This window comes from Rhinopithecus bieti, unplaced genomic scaffold (genome assembly GCF_001698545.2).
Source record: "Rhinopithecus bieti isolate Rb0 unplaced genomic scaffold, ASM169854v2 scaffold_13225, whole genome shotgun sequence".
Lineage (NCBI taxonomy): Eukaryota > Metazoa > Chordata > Mammalia > Primates > Cercopithecidae > Rhinopithecus > Rhinopithecus bieti.
Window position 1 is genome coordinate 1,406,271 of NW_016807895.1, and position 6,201 is coordinate 1,412,471.

Below are 6,201 nucleotides of genomic sequence, written 5' to 3' on the forward strand. Positions count from 1 at the left end.
CAGACCTTGGAAGAGAGGGAGTTTATCTATTATGAGTGTCCTGCAGCTGGAGACCTGGAGAGGAGGTGATGGTCTAGACTGAGGGTCATGCAGCTGAAGACTAGGGGAGGAGCTGATGTTCTAGTTTGAGCGTCATGCAGCTGGAGCCCTGGAGAGGAGCTGATGTTCTAGTTTGAGGTCTGTGCAGCTGGAGACCTGGGGAGGAGCGGGTGTTTTTTTAGTTTGAGGGTCTTGCAACTGTAGAACCTGGGAGGAACTGGCATTTATCTAGTATGAGTGTCCTTCAGCTGGAGACCCGGAGAGGAGCTGATGTTCTAGTTTGAAGTTCATGCAGCTGGAGACTCAGAGAGGAGCTGGTGTTTCTTTAGTTTGAGGGTGGTGCAGCTGTAGAACCCAGGAGGAGCTGGAGTTTTCTTTAGTATGAGTGTCTTGCAGCTGGAGACCCAAAGAGGAGTTGATGTTCTAGTTTCAGGGTCGTGAGGCTGAAGACTTGGGGAGAAGCCGATGTTGTTCGCCTTTGAGGGTCATGGAGCTGGAAACCCAGAAAGGAGTTGGTGTTGTTCTAGTTTGAGTTTCATGCATCTTGAGACCCAGAGAGGAGCTGGTGTTTTCGTTTGAGGGCTGTACAGCTTTAGAACCTGGGAGGAGCTGGCATTTTTCTAGTATGAGTGTCCTGCAGCTAGAGACGCTGAGAAGATCTGATGTTCTAATTTGAGGCTCGTGCAGCAGAAGACTCAGGGAAGAGCTGATGTTGTTCTTGTTTGAGGGTCTTTCAGCTGGAGACTCAGGGAGAAGCTGATGTTGTTCTAGTTTGAGTGTCATGGAGCTGGAGACCCGGATAGCAGCTGATGTTCTAGTTTGAGAGCTGTGCAACTGGAGACCCGGGGACGAGCTGATGTTCTAGTTTGAGGATCGTGCAGCTGGAGACCTGGGGAGGAGCTGATGTTTTTCTGATCAGACAGTCGTGCAGCTGGAGACACCAGGAGGAACTGATGTTTTGCTATTTTGAGGGTTGTGGAGCTGGAGAACTGGGGAGGAGCTGGTGCTGCTCTTGTTTAAGTCTGAGGATCATGAAGGTGGAGATCCAGGGAGGAGCTGATGTTGTTCTAATTTGAATGTTGTGGAGCTGGAGAAATGAGGAGGAGCTGACGTTGTTCTAGTTTGAGGGTCATGGAGCTGGAGACCCAGGGAGGAGTTGATGTTATTCTAGTTTGAGGGTAATGGAGGTGGACACTCAGGTAGAAGCTGGTGTTTTTTTAGTTTGAGGGTCGTGCAGCTGACCCTCAAACATCCTCAAACTAGAACAACACTGCTCCCTTCTAGGTGTCTAGCTCCACGACCCTCAAGCTGGAAAAACACCAGCTCCTTGGGCGTCCAGCTCCATAATATTCAAACTAGATTTAAATCAGCTCCTTCCCGGGTGTCCAGCTGTATGACCCTCAAACTAGAAAAGCCCAGGGATTTTTTTTAGTTTGCTGCTGTTTTTCTCATTTGAGGCTCGGGCAGCTGGAGACCCGGGGAGAAGCTGATGTTGTTCTAATTTGAGAGTCGTGGAGCTGGAGACCTGGAGAGGAGCTGACGCCGTTCTAGTTTGCCGGTAGTAGAGCTGGAGACCCAGGGAGGAGCTGTTGTTGTTCTATTTGAGTGTCATGCAGCTGGAGACCCTGGTAGGAGCTGATGTTGTAGTTTGAGGGTTGTGCACCTGGAGACCTGGGGAGGAGCTGATGTTGTTCTAGTTTGAGGGTCGTGCAGCTGGAGATCCAGGGAGGAGGTGGTCCTGCGGTTCAAATCTGAGGGTCCTGGAGCTGAAATCTATGAGAGGAGCCAATCCTGCCTTTGATGTCTTAGGTTGTGGAGCTGGAGACCCACGGAGGAGCCGGTGTTGGTGTTCCAGTGTGAGGGTCAGGCAGCTGGAGATCCAGAGAGGAGCTGATGGTGTTCTGGTTGAGGGCCGTGGAGCTGGAAAACTAGGGAGGAGCTGATCCTTCTGTTGTTTAAGTTGGACGGTCATTGAGATAGAGATCTAGGGAAGAGCTGGTGCTGAAGTTCAAGTCGGAGGGTCCTGGAGCTTGAGTCACTGGGATGAGATGGTGCTGCCACTCATGTTTTAGGTTGTAAAGCTGGAGACCTGTGGAGGAACCAATGTTGCTCTTCTAGTGTGAGGTGTGTAGAGCTGGAGATCCAAGGGTGAGCAATGTTGTTCTAGTTTGAGTGTCGTTCAGCTGGAGACCCAGGGAGGAGCTGGTGTTGTTCTAGTTTGAGTGTCATGCAACTGGAGACCCAGGGAGGAGCTGGTGTTGTTCTAGTTTGAGGTTCTTGCTGCTGGAGGCCTGGGGAAGAGCTGATGTTGTTTTAGTTTGAGGGTCTTGCTGCTGGAGGTCTGGGGAGGAGTTGGTGCTGTTCTAGTTTGAGAGTCGTGGAGCTGGAGATTCACGAATGAGCTGGTGCTACTGTTGTTTAAGTCTGAGGGTTGTGGAGCTGGAGATCCAGCTCCACATTAGTACTGCGACTAATGTCTTAGGTTTTGGAACTGGAGACCTACGGAGAAGCCAGGCTGGTGTTCTAGTTTGAGGTTTGTGGAGCTGGAATCCTGGTCAGGAGCCAGTGATGTTGTTTAAGGCAGAGGTTCGTGGAGCTAAACATGGAGCCAATGTTGGGGAACTAGAGAGAGAGAGAGAGTTACAGGATGCCACTTGAAACTGTGTAAGTAGCTGAATCCCAAGCAAATTAAGTCTGGGGGCTTCTCAGTCCTCGTGATCAATGAATTCTTTTTTATCTCACATAGTTTGGATTTGTTTTCTGTCTCATGTGATAGAAAGATCCTGATTAATACCCTCAGAATTGAAAAGCTTAAAAAAAACTAAATGATATTGGTATAATAATAATATAAATTAAACTATGATTATCCTGACAGAGATAAAATCACACACCAGACACAATATATATCTTTTCAATCAGTTAGTAAAATAAAATATAAATTGAAAAATAGACCCGTGCAAAGCTATAAAAAGTTATTTCATGGAGAAGCAATGGATGACAGATATTAATCTGAGAGTTACTATTAATGGAGAAACTTAGAACTTACCATTTTTCCTGTGATGTTTTGGTGCTGATACTGATATTCTGTGAGTTCTGGTAGCTGAGTTCATTCGCACAGCCTTGTGATGCAGCAGGTGTCACAGAAGGACCCTGTCCCAGCTGGTCCTGTTCCACTGCTATGATGGTGCGGCCTCTGATCTCTGACTGTGTCTTGAGGGCAGACCAGGCCCTTGGTCATAAGCATATCCATGGTGAGGTTCTGTGGATGGAACCTCATGGATATTCCTGATGTTCCTTCCTGATGTTCATCTGCCATCTTGCTATTTAATGCGTCTTATTTATAACTATCTTCTAAATATTGAATAGAAATAAAGCATTTGTACAATATGGGTAAGGTATAAAGAATATCAACACATTGGACACAGAGGACCTCCATCAAGTTTAGGGAATAGAATCTGAAGAAATATAACTTTGGATGCTCCCTGGAGGCCCTGCCTGAGTCCTAGTCCCTTCCTTTCTCCTGCAGAGGGAATCACTTCCTGCTTTAGTCTTTAGTATTCCCATACTTTGCTTCATAGTACGTTTCTTTCACTACATATGTTTACATCCCTAAAAAATATGCCATTTAGTTTTGGAAATTTCTGTTGTCTTTTTGAGCAGAGTCTTGCTCTGTTGCCTCGGCTGTAGTTTTGAACTTTGATATGAAGAAATTCTCCTGTGTGGTTGCTGCGATACTGCATGGCTCTGAGCCTCTGCTCGACGTTTATTTTTCTCCTTCATTCTCTTCCTGAGACCCACCCACATTGACATGATTCATTTTCATTGCAGCGTGATCTCCCTTCATATAAAGGGAGCATGGGAAATGTCTTCATTTCCCTGTGGATGAGTGTTTGGCCAGGTTGGGTCCCTTAGGACTGTGTTTTGCTAAGAACATCCTTGGGCATTTTTTTTGTACACAAGTGTAAGTTTCTTCTGGTCAGTAGTTTTCAATTTTAAAAATTTCATCCCAGGTAAGAAATGTAATTTTCCTTATAACACACAACACACAGCCTTTCATACACAAGCATAACAAAAATATATTTCACAACCATTCTTAGCAGTGCCTGGTATTTCTGCGACTCTCCATTCTCCCCAACACTCACATTGATTGGACTGTGGGGATTTGCCAGTCTGGCGGGTGTCACGTGAAATCTCCCCCTGTTAGGCTGAGACCCTCTTCATGTTTTTATTAGCCATTTCTCCACATTTCCTCTTCTATGGAGGACTGGTTCAACTCTTTTGCCCAGTTTCTATTTAGTTGTTTGAATTTTTGCCTTTTTCTTTTATTATTACTATGTTTTTGTGACAGAGTCTCACTCTGTAGCCCAGGCTGTAGTGCAGTGGCACGATCTCAGCTCAGTGCAACCTCCACCTTCTGGGTTCAAGTGATTATCTTGCCTCAGCCTCCTGAGTGGCTGGGATTGATTACAGGCACACGCCACAACACCTGGTTAATTTTTGTATTGTTATTAGAGATGGAGTTTCACCATGTTGGCCAGGCTGGTCTCAAACTCCTGACGTCAGAATATTTTCACTGGATATACTATTCTAGGATGAAAGTTTTTTTTTTTTTTTTTTTTTTTTTTTTTTTTTTTTTTCCTTCAGTTCTTTAAATATGTCATGCCACTCTCTCCTGGCTTATAAGGTTTCCACTAAAAAGTCTGCTGCAAGATATACTGGAGCTCCTTAAATGTTATTTGTTTCTTTTCTCTTTCTGCCTTCAGAATTCTTTCTTCATCCTTGACTTTTGGGAGTTTATCAAATGCCTTCGAGGTTGTCTTCTTTGGGTTAAATCTACTTGGTGTTCTATAACCTTCTTGCATTTGAATATTGATATCGTTCTCTAGGTTTGGGAAGCTCTCTGTTACTATCTCTTTGAATAGATTTTCTATGCTGATCTCTCTGTCTACCTCCTCTAATGCTTAGACTTGTTCTCTTAAGGCTATATTCTAGATCTGGTAGGTGTGCTTCATTGTTTTTATTTTATTTCTCACTTTATAGTTTATTATTGTTTTTTCCTTTGTCTTCTCTGACTGTGTATTTTCAAATAGCCTGTCTTCAACCTCACTAATTATTTCTTCTGCTTGAACAGTTCTGCTGGTAAGAGATCTGATGCATTCTTCAGTATGTCAATTACATTTTTCAGCTCGAGAATTTGGCTTGATTCTTAAAAATTATTTCAATCTCTCTGCTAAATATATTTGATAGGATTCTGAACTACTTCTCTGTGTTGTCTTGAGTTTCACTGAGCTTCCTCAAAACAGCTATTTTGAAGTTTTTCTCTGAACGTTCACATATCTCTATCACTCTGAGATTGGTCACTCAAGCCTTATTTAGTTCATTTTGTGTTGTCATGTTTTCCTGGATGCTCTTGATGCTTGTGGATGTTGGTCAATGTCTGGGCATTAAATAATTAGTTATTTATTGTAATCTCCACAGTCTGTGTTTGTGTGTACCCATCTTTCTTTGTTTATTTATTTTTTTCTGAGACAGAGTCTCACTCTGCCACTCAGGCTGGAGTGCAATGGCATGATCATGGCTCATTGCAGCCTCAACCTCTTGGGCTCAAGCGATCCTCTCACCTCAGCCTCCCAAGTATCTAGGACTACAGGCACATGCCACCATGTCCAGCTGATTTTTGTATTTCTTGTAGACACAGCATCTCAGTATGTTTCCCAGGCTGGTCTTGATCTCATGAATTCAAGTGATCCTCCCTCCTCAGCTTCCCAAAGTGCTAGAATTATAGGCATATAGGCATGGGTCACCACATCTGGGCCCCTTCCTCCTCCTCCTCCTCCACCTCCTCCTCCTCCTCCTCTTCCTCTTCTTCTTCTTCCTCTTCTTCTTCTTTTTCTTCTTTCTCATTCTCCTTCTCCTTCTTCTTCTTCTTCCCCTTTCTTCTTCTTCTTCTTCTTTTTTTTTGAGATGGAGTCTCACTCTGTCGCCCAGGCTGGAGTGCAGTGGCCAGATCTCAGCTCACTGCAAGCTCCGCCTCCCAGGTTCACACCATTCTCCTGCCTCAGCCTCCCGAGTAGCTGGCACTACAGGCACCCGCCACCTGGCCTGGGTAGTTTTTTTGTATTTTTTTAGGAGACACGGGGTTTCACCGTGTTGGCCAGGATG

General features: G+C 44.8%; 1 long non-coding RNA gene across 1 annotated transcript; it reads right to left on the minus strand.

Moving 5' to 3' along the window:
- Positions 1 to 29: 29 nt before the first annotated feature.
- On the minus strand, positions 30 to 3,246 carry LOC108536972 (uncharacterized). The gene is made up of 2 exons (XR_001887679.1): positions 3,086 to 3,246; positions 30 to 2,661 (listed from the first exon to the last, which is right to left on the minus strand). It is a non-coding gene; the product is annotated as an uncharacterized LOC108536972 (long non-coding RNA).
- Positions 3,247 to 6,201: the final 2,955 nt, after the last annotated feature.